The sequence below is a fragment of the Peromyscus leucopus genome, chromosome 1, assembly GCF_004664715.2.
Source record: "Peromyscus leucopus breed LL Stock chromosome 1, UCI_PerLeu_2.1, whole genome shotgun sequence".
Lineage (NCBI taxonomy): Eukaryota > Metazoa > Chordata > Mammalia > Rodentia > Cricetidae > Peromyscus > Peromyscus leucopus.
Window position 1 is genome coordinate 189,602,600 of NC_051063.1, and position 18,973 is coordinate 189,621,572.

At 37.2% G+C, this 18,973-nt stretch overlaps 1 pseudogene; it reads left to right on the plus strand.

The window, feature by feature from the left end:
* Window positions 1-3,812: 3,812 nt before the first annotated feature.
* LOC114688834 overlaps window positions 3,813-18,973 on the plus strand; it is a 55,831-nt pseudogene continuing 40,670 nt past the window's right edge.

The window sequence follows — 18,973 nt, forward strand, 5'->3', positions numbered from 1 at the left end:
AAATATTATTGCAGCCTTTCAAAGAAGAGCTATCACCAATACTCAAACATTTACTCCACAAAGCAAAGATAGAAGAAACATGCTAGATTCATTTACAAGTCAAGTTACCTTGATATGCAGATCTCCTAAATATAGAACAAAAAAGGAGAATTATAGTCCAATTTGTCTTAAGAAAGTAGATGCAAAAATACTCAATAAAATTCAAGCAAACAAAATCCAATAATGCATCAAAAATATGATCCAACATGAACAAGTCAGCCTCAACCCAGAGATGGAGGGATGGTTCAATACAAGAAATTAACTAACATAATCTATCACATAAACAAACTAAAAAAAAGAAAATAACATATGATCATCCCATGAGATGAAGACAAGCCTTTGAAAGAATACAACACCACTTAGTTGAAAAAGTCATGGAGACAATTAGGGATAAATGGGACATACCTCTATGTGGTTAATGCAATTTAAAGAACGTCCATGGCCAACACTAAAATATTAGAAATGCTGACTTCTTCATAACCAGTGTTAGATTTTAACTTTAATTTTTTCAAATTGTGAAAGACAACATGAGTATAAAAATACACTCAATTGTTTTAGCTATATAAAGGGAAAACCATAGTAAAGATGGGATTTCCCTATCATTTTGATAAATGTCGACTAAAATCTGACCTACAATAAATGAATGAGTATGTAGGAGTTGTGGGAATAACAGTGAATGTTTCTAGGGTGAGTTGAATCCTAGGGCTCCATTGTGGTAAGCACATATAGCTACTTCAGTCAGTAAATGTAGGAATATCTTATGGTCCATCCACACCTTTCATGAAACCTTCTGAAAGCAAGGGAGTCACCATAGCACATATATATTTGTCTGCCTAGGTTTATTTCACTGTTATTCAGAATATGCTAGATATGGAATCTGTCACAATGATTCTAAAAAAAAGAGGAAGTAAAGAAAAGACTTCAGCTAAATTTTGTGATTTTATTTTCATGTGTACAAAGATTCACTATTGTTATTTGCCATGCATTATTAGAATTTTGAAAGTTTTGTATCATGAATTACCACACTTAAATATATACACAGTGATTTTTCACTAAACCATATACATGGATTTTAGAGAAATTTAGACAAATTGATTCTATGTAATTCATAAATGATTGAAACCAAAGATGATGTTAAACTAAAAAGTATACTGAGTCCTGACTTCTCTTAGACCTATTATAATTCAGAGGAAATCCTCACCAGGTTTATTTACACATAATGAAGATATCTCCTGTGTGACCTGTCTTTTTATTGCCTTTCTGTTCCACCTTCTCATTGGTTTTAACTCAATCACATGACTTCCTCATTACTGCCTGTCTATACAAACCTCCATTTTTCTGTGGTTGGTACTGGCATTAAAGGTGTGTATCACTATGCTGGCTGTGTCCTTGAACACACAGAGATTTTGCCTGCCATGTGATTGGATTAAGGGCTTGTCCTACCACTGCCAGACTTCTGCTAAATGGTTTGCTATTAGCTCTGACTCCCAGACAACTTTATTTATTAACATATAAATAAAATCACATTTAAGAATAAATAAAATATCACCACATGTATTATTTGACAATTTACGGCCTATGGATCTAAGGATGGGTTCCCATGTGAAACAAATATAAAGAAAATAACACACTGTCTCATTAATCTTATATACACACATCCAAACATATGAAAGTTAGAAGGAAACTGCTTAGACAGAGGAATGAAATGAGTAGTAAGTTGAGCGGTAGATGTGGGCAAGAGAAGAGTAGAGAAAATACCACCAAAGACACATGGACATTTAAATGATATGTTTGCATTCTTTAAAAGTGTGGCTGTAACTAAGAGTGGTGACTTCTTACTTTCTTTTTTTTTTAATTAAGAAATTTTTTATTCACCTGACTAACCAATCACAGATCCTCCTCTTCCCTCATATGACTTCTTACTTTCATTGTCACTTGCTTGAGTGACAGCTGTGGCATATGATACTTGGCTACACTTGAAAATATTTACATACAAGCACATCTCTAACATTATTTAAGAAGCATGCGTTTCTTCTCTTTGTGTCTAATGTATTTATTCTCTGACACTTATATTTACCTCTTATGTTTCTCTTTCTGTAATTTTACTAGTTATAGCTTTATATTTTACCAATTTGGATATAATATACGTTTTGATTTTGTATATTACTGATAGTTGTTTTCAAACATAGCACTTTAGTCCAGTAGACAACAGTAACAGCTCAAGTCATTGATGTCTCTTATTGTTTAGTGTGCAGGAGTTGGTGTTTGAGATTCATAAGTTATACTCTCCAATTCTGGGTTGACTGGTACTGAAAATTTAAATGACATTTTTCCATGTGGTAATAAAGTATATTCTAAGATATTTTTTATTTTAAAAATGTATAGATAAACATTTGTATTTATTCATAAAGATACCACAGTGATTCAATTTCTAAGTGGAAAATAGATTGTATTTAACTGTGCGTGAATTGTTCAGAATGAAAGAATATGTTTGAGTTTGATGTTTATTGTTCAGATGATATGAAACAAGTAAGAAGATATGGGAGTTATTATTCTTCCCAAAATTACCAGAAACTTGGCTCATGCATCACATGTCATATGCTATAATTTCAAAAGGAATTCAAGATCAAGTTTATTGTTTGGTCAAGGACTGTGCCCTTGAATTTACCTTCTGAGCAAGCTAACAATTATAGAGTGGAGAGCCCTCTCTGTGGAAAATGCAATGTCCATCTTTTTATGGGAGATGAACTCTCATGAACTTTATGAAGTTATTGGGCAGCATCTGTCATCATTGGGATATTCCTAGACTTCTACAAATCCCAGCAGATGATTTTTTTGAGGGTGATTTTTCAGGAAATTCTGTCTCCACTGTTACCATTCCCAGAATCTAAGAAGTGTGTGAGGAGGAGACTGGCCTCACACTTATGTAAAACTCTGTAGTGCAAGGGTACAATTCAGAGACTTGATGGGACTTCCACATTTCCTTGTGTGAACCAAGATGAGGGAAGAAGTACCAAGGAAGGAGATTTTCTAGAATATTTAGCAGAACAGTGTTTACCGGTGTTTATAAATTTTTAGGAATGCATGATTCACCATGATACTCCCTGTGTCCTAGTTCCTTTAGCTTACTTATGGACCCTTCCATCCTATCCTGTGTGATCATGATCAATTTCCATATCTGTTTCTGATGGCCCTAAAGACACATCTCTACCCCTGGCCATAATCTATTTGATGCTTCACTTCAACCGGAACTGGATTGGGCTGTCTATCTTAGACAATGATCAGGCTATCCAATCTCTTTCACATTTGAGAAGAGACATGGAAAAAATACAGTCTGCTTCATCTTTGTGAGCATGATCCCTGGCAGCATGTCAAAAGCTGAAGTGTATTATACCAAATCATGACACCAGCCATGAATGTAGTAATTATTTATGGTGACACAAACAGTATTCTAGCTTTGAGCTTTTGTATGTGAGACTCCTTAGGTATACAGAGAATATGAGTCACCACCTCACAGTTGGATGTCACTACAAGTAAGAGAAGATTCACACTTGACTCATCCCTTGGGACTCTAGCATTTGCACAAAATCATCCTTCGATTTCTGGTTTTAATTCTTTGATCTGGACATTGACCCATCTCAAATACTCAGATGAATACCTGGCAAGGCTGGGAAATAAAATTTAACTGTGAACTGTTGGCATCTAAGTGTAAGACACTGAAAAACTGCTCATCCTATGCCTCATTGGAATGGTCAATGTTCCAGACTATTGGCATGGCCATTAGTGATGGAAGTTATGATGTATACAATTCTGTGTATGCTGTGTTCCTTGCCCTGCATGAGATGCTTCATCAGCAAGAAGATAATCAGCCAATTCACAATAGGAAAAAACCTGATATTAGCTTCATGAAGTTAGTGTTTCTTCTATTGGATGATATTTGGTGTCATCATTGTCATAGTGCTTAAGAGTCTCTCAGATGTGCAAATCTAGTGTATTAAGAAATAATCACCAAATGGAAAGATTTTTGAACATTTTTTGTTTCTAAGGAAGTACATGTAGATGTTGGTTTTAGTCTCCTAGGCAAAGCCAATTAAGTGGAATAAACAATTTATCAATGAAAATCAGTGATTATATTACAAAGCAACCAAATATCATCAGTCCATCCTAATACTGAAAACATATCAGCACTTAGTCATTAATTCTCTTATGAGGCTCTGATGAGCCCTTATTTATTAATTCTCAAATATGTTGTAATCACCATAGGAGATGGTTTTCACAAGTGTCCTTAGCTAATTCTGCCCCCACTCTAGGCACTGGGGAGTAATTAAGAGTGAAACTGTGCTGTGATTCAGTATGGTGCATACATGCATATTCATGTATGTGAATGGATGCATCTCACTGTATATGGAGGTATGTTTGTGTGTTTCTGTGTGTCTGTGTATATATCTGTGTTGCTTTACATATACGTGGGTTTGTGTCTACTTGTGTATCTGTCTGTGTGTACTTGTCAGTGTATGTGTCTTCATATGCTTATGGGGGTATTTTGCATGTATCTGTATAGTGTTTCACATCCATATGTCTGTGTTGGTGTATATGGGTGTGTCTGTTGGTATGTCTTTGCATGTGGCCATGAATTTGTCTCTTTCAATGTCTCTCAGTTTGGTTGTTTGTATCTGTGTATCTCTCCCTCTGTGTATTTTTCTGAGAATATGTATGTTTGTGTGGGCCTGGGTATATTTTGATTGTTTCTCTTTTTGTGTGTCTATTTTGGTGTATACATCTCTCTGTCTGGATGTGACAGCATGTTTATCTGTGTGTCTTAGTATGTATGGGAATGTGTGTAAATGAGTATGTTGCTGTATTATGTATGTATTTTTGTATGAATGTGAGTATCTCTGTGTGTAGCAATGTGTGTGCGTGTTTGTACATGTGTAGTTGTAACCTCATGATCTAATTCAACAGTGTTACTGCTCTTAATCTCAAATATTATATTGAGTAGATATAAAGAGAACAGACAGCCTTGTTTTCTTCCTGTATTTAGTGGGGTTGCTTTGAGTTTCTTTCTGCTGACTTGGATTTTGGTTATAGGATGGTTGTACATTGCCTGTATTATGTTGAGATATGTTCGCTGTGTTCCTACTTTCCCCAAGACTTTTACCATCAAAGTTGTTGGTTTTGTCAAACATTATTTCAGCATCTAATGAGATTATCATGTGGTGTTTTTCTTTCAATTTGTTTATACAGTGGATTACACTCAGTGATTTTCATATGTTGAACCATCCCTCAAAATCTGGGATAGTGTCTATTTGGTCATGATGGATGATCTTATTGATATGTTCTTGGATTCAGTTTGCAATTATTTGTGTATTTTACATCTATGTTCATAAGGGGAAATTGTAATTTTCTTTTATTGTAGAATTATTTGTGGTTTGTGTATCAGATGACTGTGGCTTCATAAAGTGAAGAGGCAATCATTCTTCTGTTTATATTTTGTGGAATAATTTGAAGAAAACAGGTTATACTGTAATATCTGGTACAATATCTGGTCTATCCTAAAGCCATCTAGCACTGGGATTGATTTGTTTTGGAAACTGTGAAAGACTGATTCTATTTCCTTAGAGGTTGCAGGTGCATTTCAATTGTTTGATCTTGATTTAAATTGGTAAGATGTATCTATTGAGAAAATCATGCAATTCTTTTAGCTTTTCCAATTTTTTAATTACAAGTTTTCAAATGTGATCTAGTGATTATTCAGATTTTCTTGATATCTATTATTATATCTCCCTTTTAATTTCTGATTTTGTTATTTGGATATTCCGTCTATCTTTACATTATGTTGGATAAGAGTTTGTTCCTCTTCTCAAAGAACCAATTCTTGTTAGATCAAATCTTTTTTTATTGTTCTCTTTTTTCTATCTTATTGATTTTACACCTTAGTTTGTTTATAATAGGTTCTATTCCTCTTGGATGGGGCTTACTTCTTTTTGTTCTAGAGCATTCAAGTGAATTGTAAATTGCTAGTATTTGTTCTCTCCAATTTCTTTTTTTTTTGGTAAAACAGCTAGATAAACAAACTTTTCTTTTACCAACACTGACACTTTGTCCCATAAATTTTGGTGTATTCTATATTCATATTTATTTGGTTCTCAGAAGTCATTCATTTCCATGTTCGTGCCTTGGATCCCTTAGACATTCATGAAAGACTTCAGTTACCATGAGTTTGAAAGCTTTCTGTTTTTTTTTCTCTTATTGTCAATGTTTGGGTTTAATTTGTAGTGGTCTGACAGGATGCAGGGGGGTATTTCAATTTTCGTGCAACAGTTGAGACTTGTTTTTTGACCAATCATGTGGTCAGTTTTGGAGGAAGTTCCATGAGGTCCTGAAAAGAAGAAATACTTTTTGTGTTTGAGTGCAATGTTCCGTAGATATCTGTTAGGTCTTTTGATTTATAACGTCTAATAGCTTGAGTATTTCTCTGCTTAACTTTTGTCTAGATGACATGTCCTTTGGACAGAGTGGGATATTGAAATTGCCAACTATCAATGTATGATAATCAATGTGTGATTTAAGCTTCAATTATGTTTCTTTTATAAATGTGAATGCCCTTCCATTTTGAGCATAGATGTTAAGAAGTGAAATGTTATCTATGTGGATTTCTCATATGATATATATGTAGTACCCTTTCTCATATCCTTTTGTTAATTTTGGTTAGGAGTGCATTTTTTTAGATGCTAGAATGGCTTCACTATCTTGTTTTTTAGTTCACTTTGCTTAAAATATTTTTCCAGCCATTAACTCTGAGGCATGACTATTTCGATTTTATGCTATATTTATTATTTCCAGAAGAAGGATGAATACTCTTTCTACATCATTACTGTTGTTAGTCTGTCTCATTTTATTTTGAAGTTGATAACACTGATATATCAATGACCAATGATTGTTAATTTCTTTTTTTTAATGTTGAGGTTGATGGTGGCACTTGTGTGTGTTTTGCTTCTTTGCTTTGCTGGTAAGAAATTATTTATCCTGTGTTTCCATGGATGAATTCAAATTTCCTAGTGTCAGTTTTTCTTCTATTACCTTCTGTAGAACAGTATATGTGGGTAGATATTGTTTAAATTGGATTTATTATGGAGTATCTTATTTTCTCCTTTCATGAGAATTGATTGAATGTTTTACCTGGTATAGTAGTATGGGTTGTCATCTGTGATCTCCTAGCATTTGCAGTACACCTGATCATATCATTCTGGCATTTATAGTTTCCATTGAAAAGTCAGATGAAATTCAGATAAGGTTGGCCTTTAAATGTTACTACAACTTTTTCATCGCAGTATTCAATATTCTTTCTTTGTTAGGTATATTTAATCTTTAGATTATTTTGCAAGGGCATCCTTTTTCTGTTCCAATCTATTTGGAGTTTTTAAAATTTTTTTTGTACCTTGATAGGCTTCTCCTTTTTCTAGTCCTATTATTCTTATTATTGGCCTTTTCATAGTGTTCACGTATTCCTGGATGTTTTGAGTCAAGGATTTTTAGGATCTAACATTTGATAATTGAATCTATTTTTTCTCTCATATCTCAATGCCTCAGATTGTCTGTTCCATCTCTTGTATTTTGTTGGTGATGCTGATGTGTGCAGTTCCTGTTTACTTACCTAGATTTTCCTTTTCCAGAATTCCCTCAGTTTGTGTTTTCTTTATTGTTTCTAATTCATTTTCAAGTCTCTTTTATTAAGAAATTTATTCATTTTACATACCAACCACAGACTCCCCTTTTTTCCCTCCTCCCGCCCCTCAGCATTCCCTCCTAACCCATTCTGCATTCCCTCCTCTGACAAGGTAAGGCCTCCTATGGGAAGTCAGCAGAGCTTGGTGCATTCATTTGAGGCAAGTCCAACACCCCACTCCCACATGAAGGATTTGCATGGTATCCAACTGTAGGTAGTGGGCTCCATAAAGCTGGTTCATGCATCATGGATGGACCCTGATCCTACTGAGAAGGGGCCCCTTAAACAGATCAAGGTAAACAACTGCCTCTATTATGGAGAGGGCCTAGTTGATTCCCATGGAATATCTACAGGTATTGGTCTAAAATTTATCTTGATTTGTTTGTCTCTGTAGATTTCCCCATCATGATCATGATGCTCCTTGCTCATAGAATCCCTCTTCTCTTTCTTTGATTGGACTCTTAGAGATTGGCCTGGTGCTTGGCTGTGGTTCTCTGCATCTGCTTCCATTAGTTACTGGATGAAGGCTCTCTGATGACAGTTATGGTATTCACCAATCTGATTACTAGGGTAGGTCATGTTCAGGTACCATTTCCAGTATTGCTAGTAGTCTAAGCTGGGGTCATTTTTGTGAAATCCTGGGAACTTCCCTAGCACCCAGTTTCTCTCTGTCCCCATGATATCTCCCTCTAGCTTGGTATCTCTTTCATTGCACTCCCACTCTGTTCATGCTCCAGCTGAAACCTTCTGTTCCCTCATGTTCTCATCCCTGATCCCATGCCTGCTATTCCCCCATTCAGTTTATTCATGGAGATCTCATCTATTTCTTTTTCCCAGGGCAATTCATGCATCTCTCTTAGGGTTGTCCTTGTTAGCTAACTTCTCTGAGCTGTGGGTTGTATTCTGGTTATTCATTGCTTTATATCTAGTATCCCCGAATGAGTGAGGACAAGTCATGTTTATTCTTCTGAGTCTCGGTTGCCTCACTGAGGATGACATTTTCAAGTTCCATCCTTTCAGGTCTTAAAGTTATATTCGTTTCTTTCAACTGATTTCCCACCTTCTTTAAAGAATTTACTCATTTTCTACACTGTTTTATTTGTCTTTTCCTCTATTTCTTTCAGGGTTTTTTTTTTCATTTCTCACTTAAGGTCCTCAACCATCTCCAAGAAGTTGGTTTTAAGGTCTTTTTTATTCTACTTAACTGTGTTGGAATTGTCAGTACTTACTGTAGTAAGATAGCTGGCATTGCTAGTGACATATTGCCTCAGTCGTTGTTGACTATATACTTACACTTGTGTCTAGGATTCTAAGTTTGTGATGAATATAAGCCAAGTGCTTATTTTTATGTTCATCTTATTTGAATGTTTTGTTCCTTTGTTTTTGTTTTCTCCTTTTTCCATCCAGTTGACCTGAGGTTCTTTAAAACACCTCCACTTGAACTGGAGGAAAAAGTTCTGGTGTCTGAATTTGCCTCTGGTCCATCAGGGGGACTCTTTCCAGGTTGGGGCTGGAGAACTCTGATGCACAGTGATTTGTGATTATAGATAGAGTTGAGCACCATAATGTGAGATAGTATAGAGTTGGGCCTCCAATGTGGACATATTATAGTCCTACATGTTCTCCAGTTGATCAGAGACTCACTTAGTATTTTGGGTCTGTTGCATTGTGGTCTGGAGGGTTATGGATGGGTTTTGGGGGGAACAACGACAGTGGGGGATGTTCAAGGATGGGTGGCCTACCTGGAAATCTAGTGGCCATTGATGTCTCTGATAGAGATCGAATACTCTGACCCTTTGGGGTCTGGGATAATGTAGAAACAGTTATGAAAACAGGTGATAGACTAGGCTGATACTAAGAGAATGAGAGGCCTGGGGAGTTCACCATGCAAATGGCCTATAAAGAGATTTGTTGGCAGGCATGAGAAAGGGTAGAGTCTTCATTGACAAGTGTATGTTTGGGTTGAATAATTGACTTGCTCTGTCACTGGTGCTTTATCTGTGGTTAACAGACATTTGTTCATCTGCCCAAGAAACCACAATATTCAAAGCACATGTGAAAACAGTAAAACTTTTCTGAACAGTCAATTAGCAAAAAGTAAGTAAATATTTAAATAAAAGTACTCAGATGATTCTCACCGTGCTATACAAGTTGCATCATAGGACTTTCTTGCAACCTCTGTTATAAACACACATCAAGTATGGTTTTCATCACGTGTTCCATTAAATATTGCACATTATTAGACTAACTGCAGATCATTACTTTCCCCTCCATTCCAACAAATCCAATCTCTCATTCCCTTCCCCATCTCAGCAGCAGACTACATGTTGGGCACTCAATTCTCTACCTCTGACCCTGTTGCCAATGGAACACAGGAATCTCCCCTTCCTAACTTTACTCCTCTCACTCATTGCTTTATCAGAGCCCCAAATACAAGGAGACATACCATGGATACTTATAGTCCACTCCATACAGGGAAGCATAAAACTTAACTGCAAATATTTGCCTCTCCTTCAGTTCCTCATAAAGAAATGCCATATCATATACCCAGTTCTGTAGACAATCACCTGCTTTAGCCAGCTGCATCAACTTCTGCAGTGAATCACACAGATCTTTCTCACCAAACTTCCTTGTTGGGCAGGTCTTCCCCGAAGTGGCTGGTACCCAGGGATGGGGTCCAGGCTGAGCCGGGATACTCACCTCTGGTCCAGAAGGGAAGTCCAGGGGAGGATGGCCATTGTTCTTTGAATAAACATTCTTTCTAGGAATACCCTTTTTATATGCCCCCTTCTAATAATTTTGTTTACAACAACCAAAACTCCTACTTTTCTTCCCTCAAAGGTTTTGAAATCACTTGTATCCACATATCATCATGGTCATGAGACTCAACATTAATTTTTTTCCCTGATCCAATCCTCCAAGGGTGCTGATCTTGCTTTCAATGGCCTGATTATTCTTTTGCATGCTGCATTTGCATTCTCAAAAGCCAATCATTCAATTATTATCTGTCCAGCTTCTGAATTTGGTATTATTCTATATAATACTGAGGACAGCCTTTGTAAGAAATCTGTGAAGGATTCTCTGGGAACCTATAGACCTTTTGTGAATGATTCAATATTTTTCCTGCTTCTTCAATTCTGTTCTATGAATTCATTGCTGCCATGAGACATAGAATTAAGGTTTGGTTATCATATAAACATTATCTTTGTATATTAGCACATTCACCTTATCCAAGCAGTTGATCCTGGTAAATTTCCACACCTCTTGTTCTACATTGGCTTTTTATTGTCATAGCCTCCTCCTTTAACCCTGTTTTCTATTGTAATTATGTTCCAGACTCTAGGACAGCTATTAACAATTCTTTCCAGTGCTGAGGAGTAATCCTATTACAAGTTTGCCATGAGTTTAACTTTTGCTTTACAAGTGGAGAATGCATGCTATATGATACTATAGCTTCCTTTAATCTCTCATTTCCACTGGAGTCCAGTTAGCTTGTACATGCCTTTGAGCAGGTAATTCCTGTAAGGTTACCATATAGATTAAGTTTGATTGTTTGCAAACATGCTGTCTCTCTGTAACCATATAAGTCAATCCTGAAATAATTTCACCTTTAAATTCTTTTCTCAGGGTCTGAATTTCTCTATAAATCATTTTACAGATTTTACTAAAGCTTTTATCTTGGCACTTAAATTAAACAACATTTTTAATAAAATAATAAGGATGACTAAACAAATAACATTCATAATTGATGTTATATGCATACCATCAACAATAATTATCCTCTCATTTAATTGTTCCTTTTTCAGACTACCTAATGTGTTATTAAAAAAGACCAATTTTGTTCCATTGTAAAAATGTTTCCCATTTTTTTCTTTTTTCTTTTATTTTACAATACTATTCAGTTCTACATAACAGCCACAGATTTCCTTGTTCTCCCACTTCCTGCCCCCTCCCCTTCCACCAAGGCCACCCCCCATTCCCACCACCTCCAGATCAATGCCACCCCCAAGGACTGAGATCGACCTGATAGACTCAGTCCAGGCAAGTCCAGTCCCTTCCTCCCAGATTGAGTCAAGCGTCCGTGTATAAGTCCCAGGTTTCAAACAGCTATCTCATGCAGCGAGCCCAGGACCTGGTACTACTGCCTAGATGCCTCCCAAATAGATCAAGCCAATCAACTGTCTCACCTCTACAGAGGGCCTGATCCAGTTGGGGGCCCCTCAGCCTTTGGTTCATAGTTCATGTGTTTCCATTCCTTTGGCTATTTGTCCCTGTGCTTTATCCAACGTTGGTTTCAACAATTCTTGCTCATATAAAACCTCGTCTTTCTCGCTAATCAGACTCCCAGCACTCCACCTGGGGGCCTAGCTGTAGATGTCTGCATCCAAATTCCTCAGTCCTTGGATAGGGTTTCTTGCACAACTATTAGGGTGTTTGGCCATCCCATCACCAGAGCAGGTCAGTCCCAGTCTGTCTCTCGGCCATTGCCAGCAGTCTTTTTGTGGGGGTATCTTTGTGGATTTCTGTGGGCCTCTTTAGCACTTTGTTTCTTCCTTTTCTCATGTGTTTTTCATTTACCATGTTCTCCTATTCCTTGTTCTCCCTCTCTGTTCTTGATCCAGCTGGGATCTCCAGCTCTCTTTCCCTCGACCCTCGCCATTAATTGATCCCACTCATGTCCAGGCTGTTCATGTAGATCTCATTCAATTCTCCGTCATTGGGTGATCCACGTGTCTTTCTTAGGGTCCTGTTTTACAGATAGCCTAACTGGTGATGTGAGTAGCAGTCCAGTCATCATTGTTCCACATCTAGTATCCTCCTGTGAGTGCGTACATACCATATTTGTCTTTCTGAGTCTGGGTTACCTCACTCAGGATGATTTTTTCTAGATCCATCCATTTGCCTAAAAACCTCATGATGTCATTGTTTTTCTCTGCTGAGTAGTATTCCATTGTGTATATGTGCCACAATTGATTTATCCATTCTTCAGTTGAAGGGCATCTAGGTTGTTTCCAGGTTTTGGCTATTACAAACAATGCTGATATAAACATAGCTGAGCAAGTGCTCTTGTGGTATGATTGAGCATTTCTTGGGTATATGCCAGCAGTGCTATAGCTGGATCTTGGGGGAGATTGATTCCCAATTTTCTAAGAAAGCACCATATTGATTTCCAAAGTGGTTGTACAAGCTTGCATTCCCACCAGAAGTGGAGGAGAGTTCCCCGAGTTCCACATCCTCTCCAGCATAAAGTGTCCTTAGTGTTTTTGATCTTAGCCATTCTGACAGGTGAAAGGTGGTATCTCAGTGTTGTTTTGATTTGCATTTCCCTGATGATTAGGGATGTTGAGCAATTCCTTAAATGGCTTTCAGCCATTTGAGTTTCCTCTGTTGAGAATTCCCTGTTTAGTTCTATAGCCCATTTCTTAATTGGATTGTTGGTCGTTTTGATGTCTAATTTCTTGAGTTCCTTATATATTCTGGATATCAGTCCTCTGTCAGATGTGGGGTTGGTGAAGATCTTTTCCCAATCTGTAGGCTGTTGCTTTGCCTTGTTGACTGTATCCTTTGCTCTACAAAAGCTTCTCAGTTTCAAGAGGTCCCAGTGATTGATTGTTTCTCTCAGTGCCTGTGCTACTGGTGTTATATTTAGGAAGTGATCTCCTATGCCAATGCATTCAAGACTACTTCCTACTTTCTCTTCTAGCAGGTTCAGAGTAGCTGGATTTATGTTGAGGTCCTTGATCCACTTGGACTTAAGTTTTGTGCACGGTGACAGATATGGAACTATTTGCAGCCTTCTACATGTTGGTATCCAGTTATGCCAGCACCATTTGTTGAAGATGCTTTCTTTTTCCATTGTACACTTTTGGCTTCTTTGTCAAAAATTATATGTTCATAGGTGAGTGGGTTAATGTCAGGATCTTCAATTAGATTCCATTGGTACACATGCCGGTTTTTATGCCAATACCTAGCTGTTTTTATGACTGTAGCTCTATAGTAGAGCTTGAAGTCAGGGATTGTGATGCCTCCAGAGGTTGTTTTATTGTACAGGATTCTTTTGGCTATCCTGGGTTGTTTGTTTTTCCACATGAAGTTGAGTATTATTCTTTCCAGGTCTGTGAAGAATTGTGTTGGTATTTTGATGGGAATTGCATTGAATCTGTAGATTGCTTTTGGTAAAATTGCCATTTTTACTATGTTAACCCTGCCTATCCATGAGCATGGGAGATCTTTCCATTTTCTGACATCCTCTTCAATTTCTTTTTTCAGGGACTTAAAGTTCTTGTCATATAGGTCCTTCACTTGCTTGGTTAGTGTTACCCCAAGGTATTTTATGTCATTTGTGGCTATTGTAAAGGGTGATGCATCTCTGATTTCCTTCTCACATTCTTTGTCCATTGTATATAGGAGGGCTACTGATTTTTTTGAGTTGATCTTGTATCCTGCTATGTAGCTGAAGGTGTTTATAAGCTTTATCAGTTCCTGTGTGGAATCTTTGGAGTCACTCAAGTATGCTATCATTTTATCTGCAAATAGGGAAAGCTTGACTTCTTTCTTTCCAATTTGTATCCACTTAATCTCCTTATGTTGTCTTATTGCTCTGGCTAGAACTTCACGTACTATATTGAATAAGTATGGGGAGAGTGGACAGCCTGGCCTCGTTCCTGATTTTAGTGGAATTGCTTTGAGTTTCTCTCCATTTAATTTGATGTTGGCTGTTGGCTTGCTGTAAATTGCCTTTATTATGTTTAGGTATGTTCCCTGTATTCCTGATCGCTCTAAGACTTTTATCATGAAGGGGTGTTGGATTTTGTCAAATGCCTTTTCTGCATCTAGTGAGATGATCTTGTGTTTTTTTTTTCTTTGAGTTTGTTTATATGGTGTATTACATTGACGGACTTTCGTATGTTGAACCACACTTGCATCCCTGGGATGAAGCCTACTTGATCATGTTGGAATGTAGTTCTGATGTGTTCTTGGAGTCTGTTTGCCAGTATTTTATTGAGTATTTTTGCATCAATGTTCATGAGGGAGATCGGTATGTAGTTTTCTTTGTTGTATCCTTGTTTGGTTTGGGAATCAGGGTTATTGTAGCTTCATAGAAGGAGTTTGGTAATGTCCCTTCTGTTTCTGCTATGTGGAACAATTTAGAGAGTATTGGTATTAACTCTTCTTTAAAGATCTGGCAGAATTCTGCGCTGAAACCATCTGGTCCTGGGCTTTTTTTGGTTGGGAGACTTTTAATGACTGTTTCTATTTCCTTAGGTGTTATTGGACTATTTAAATAGTTCATCTGGTCTTGATTTAACTTAGGTATGTGGTACCTATCCAGAAAATTGTCCATTTCTTTTACATTGTCCATTTTCGTGAAGCAGAGGTTTTTGAAATATGACCTGATAATTCTCTGGATTTCCTCAACGTCTGTTGTTATATCCCCTTTTCATTTCTGAGTTTGTTTATTTGGATTCTCTCTCTGTGTCTTTTTTTTTAGTTTGGATAAGGGCTTGTCTATCTTGTTGATTTTCTCAAAGAACCAACTCTTTGTTTCATTAATTTTTTGTATTATTCTCTTAGTTTCTATTTTATTAATTTCACCTCTCACTTTGATAATTTCCTGGCGTCTATTCTTCCTGGGAGACTTTGCTTCTTCTTCTTCTAGAGCTTTCAGGTGTGCTGTTAAGTCACTAGTGTGGGATTTTAATATGGAAAAAATTTTCTTTTAACTTGTTTCTCCCTTTAAAATATCTTAATGTCTTACAAAGTCTGCTTAGAACAGTAGATGTCCAAGGGAATTTAAAAAAAGCTACTTACTTGTCTCATAGTCCAAAATTGGAATTAAAAGAGAGAGGTTGTGGGCAATCACACTCCAGAGGAAAAAAAATTCTAGCCTCTTTCTCTGGCCAGAGCCACACCAGGTCTGATCCACGGACACAGTAACATCAAAAGCAGTCCAGCCATTTGCAGCTCTGTCCTCTTGCAGCTCTGGCTGTGTCCAGCTAACCTTACCTCACCATGCAAAATCTTCCAAAGTGTGTGCAACTTCCTGTTTTCCAGCACCTTTATTACCTTGCTGTTCTGTCCCCTCATTGGCTCTTAGCTTAGCTGCCTCACTTCCTTGTCACTGCCTGTCTGTTCAGACTTCCAGGACTCTGTGACTGGTAATGGGAAAAAGGCATGTGTCACAATGCCTAGTTCTGTTCCCTAGTATGGCCTTTAACACAGAGAGACCCTGCCTGCCAAGCGATCAGATTAAAGCATGTGCTACCACTGCCTGACTTTTGTCTTTACTTAAAATGGTTTGCTATTTCCTCTGATCTGCAGCCAAACTTTATTTATTAACATACAAATAAAATAATACTACATTTCAACACAATAAAATATTGCCACATCCAACTTACTATGTCATTCAAACTTCACAGCACAAGACATTTCATTCAGTATTTGGGTCTGGTTTTGAATACCATCCAGTTCTGGATAGTCCTTCTATTGACTACAAAGGATTATTTTTAGGTCTCTGTCCATAATAACCATCCTACCCTCTTACAGAACACCAAATGAAAACATCCAGTTTCCATTAGCCTTAACTTTTTCCATGGATGAAGTCAATAGGAACCCTGAACTTTTGCCTAATATGTCATTAGTATTTCAATTGGCTGAAGGTGGTTGTAAGACTGTGTCAAAATTATACAGTCTCATGCTTTTAACTGAAGAAAATCAAGATATTTACCCTAATTATGAGTGTAATGAAGAGCTCACTTGTATAGTGGTGCTGACAGGACCACATTGGGAAACATCTGCTCTGGTTGGGACATTGCTGGACCCCTACAGATCTCAAAAGGTGAGGGTTTTTTTTTTTTTTTTATTCGAGACAGGGTTTCCCTATGTAGCTTTGTGCCTTTCCTGGAACTCACTTGGTAGTCCAGGTTGAACTCGAACTCACAGAGATCTGCCTGTCCCTTCCTCACGAGTGCTGGGATTAAAGGCGTGAGCCACCAGCACCTGACCACCATCATTTCCTGGCAACAGGTGAGCTTTTGTGGTGTGGTTTTGCAAGAAACTGTGACTCTGTTGGAACAATACCAAGATGCTAAGAAGAGTGTGTGGAATTATGCTAAACATTGTGGTTCAAGAGTACTATTCAGAGACTTGATGTGGCTTCATTTCCTTTTTGAAGTTGAGATGAGGGAAAAATCATAGGTAAGAAATTTTATAGAACTCTTTGCTGAAAGTGTGTTTACAAGTTCTTAGAAGTGCATGCTACCTCATAATGCTCCCTGTGTCCTAGATCTTTCAGCTTACCTATGGACCTTTCCATCCTATCCTGAGTGATCATGAAAAATTTCTCTATCTATATCAGATGGCCCCCAAGGACACAGCTCTACCCCTGGCAATGATCTCTTTGATGCTTCACTTCAACTGGAACTGGATAGGACTGGCCATCTCTGACAATGACCAGGGTACCCAATTTCTTTCACATTTGAGAACTGAGATGGAGAAAAATATAGTCTGCTTTGCCTTTGTAAGCATGGTCCCAGCCAACGTCCATTTATACATGTCAAGGCCTGAAGTGTATTATAACCAACTCATAACATCATCTGCAAATGTAGTTATCATTTATGGTGACATAGACAGTACTCTAGCTGTGAGCTTTAGAATGTGGGAATCTCTAGGTATACACAGAATATTTTTAACCACATCACAGTGGGATGTCACTACAAGGAAGAGAGACTGCACAGTTGGCTCATCCCATGGGACACTATCTTTTACACACCACCATCCTGAGATTTCTGGTTTTAAAACCTTTGTCTAGACATTGAACCCTCTGAAACACACAGATAAATACCTTACAAGGCTTGGATGAATGAACTTTAACTGTGAAGTCTCAGCTTCCAAGTGTAAGACACTGAAGAATTGTTCATCCAATGCCTCATTACAATTTCTAATGGGACAGACTATTGACATGATGTCATAGTGATGACAGTTATGACATATATAATGCTGTGTATACTGCAGTCCATGCTTCCCATGAGATTCTTCTTCAACATGTGTATAATGGGAATGAACACCATGGTAACTGCTTGAAGGTAGTGTTTTTTCTATTGGATGAAATTATGTGTCATCAATATAGCCTTTAAGAGTCTGTCAGATGCTCCAATTTACTGGATTAGCAAATATTTAATCAAAATAGGAATATTTTGAAATTATTTACTGGTAAGGAATTAAGTCTAGAGTCTGATATAAATATTAATGTCAAAGCAATGGAGTGGAGTATAGAATTTATCAAGGAATATCAGTAACATAATTACAGAACACTGAATATTATTTCACTTTTTCTCTTACTGGAAATATAACAGTCCTTCCTAATTAATCCTCTCCATGATAAGAAGATGAGTCCTTGTTCATCTATTTTCAAACATGTGATAATAAGTGTATGAGATGGTTTTCACAAGTGTTCTCAACTGATTCTGCCCTAGCGTAGGCTCAGGGATCTTGTTTAGCACACTGTGAGTAATTACACATGAATTACTGTGTAACAGTGGTGCTGTTATTTATTTCTGGACATACATGAATCATGTTTGTGAATGAATTGTTCTCACTGTGTATGGGAGAATGATTCTTTTTTTCTGTGTATCTGTGTGTACATCTGCATTGCTGCATATATCGTATATATCTGTCTATCTGAATATCTATCTGAGGAATTGAGCAAAAATTTATCTTGTGTCAATGTCTTTGTGTATGTGTGTTTGATTTATGTATATTTTCCTGTGTGTTTTTCAGTTCAGCTGCATGTCACTGCTGCGTGTTTTGTGTATCTGCTTGCACATATGAATATCTGTTTTTCTGTGTGTGTGTGTCAATCTTTTTTTGTGAGTATAAATTTGTATATGTCAATGTTTCTCAATCTGGGTGTTTCAATATGTGTATGACTCCCCATGTATATTTGTTTATGTGGATTTGTTGTGAGCCTCTGTATTTTTCCATATTTCTGTTTCTGTGTGTCTGTTTGGGTTAGTATGACTGTCTGATTCTGTCTGTATTTTAATGTGTGTGTCTGACATATATACATGTATGCATATTGTATTTATCTGTATTATGTATGTAAGTCTATATGGATGTGAGTCTATGTATCTCTGTGTATGTGTGTGTGTGTTGTGCATTTTTCTTAACAAATTTTTGTGTCTGCATGTATATTTCGGGGTGCTGTTT